This window comes from Cynoglossus semilaevis, chromosome 8, assembly GCF_000523025.1.
Source record: "Cynoglossus semilaevis isolate Cse_v1.0 chromosome 8, Cse_v1.0, whole genome shotgun sequence".
NCBI lineage: Eukaryota > Metazoa > Chordata > Actinopteri > Pleuronectiformes > Cynoglossidae > Cynoglossus > Cynoglossus semilaevis.
In genome coordinates, this window is record NC_024314.1 from 29,263,801 (window position 1) to 29,264,043 (window position 243).

The following is a 243-nucleotide window of genomic DNA, read 5'->3' on the forward strand; positions in this document are numbered from 1 at the left end:
GTACTGTGATGTACTGTGATGTACTGTGATGTACTGTGATACTGCAGTACTGACGATGTATTGAGTTTTTCTACTCATGGTCAAACAGAACCTAGTAATATTTGTTTTGTACTGTAAACTCAGGTGCCAACAGTTCCAGGTGCCAACAGTTCCAGGTGCCAACAGTTCCAGGTGAACCTCGACCTTTAACAGAACTCTCCTCTTTTGTCTCGTTCTTTTCTCTCTGGTTCTGAGGAGGGGCCT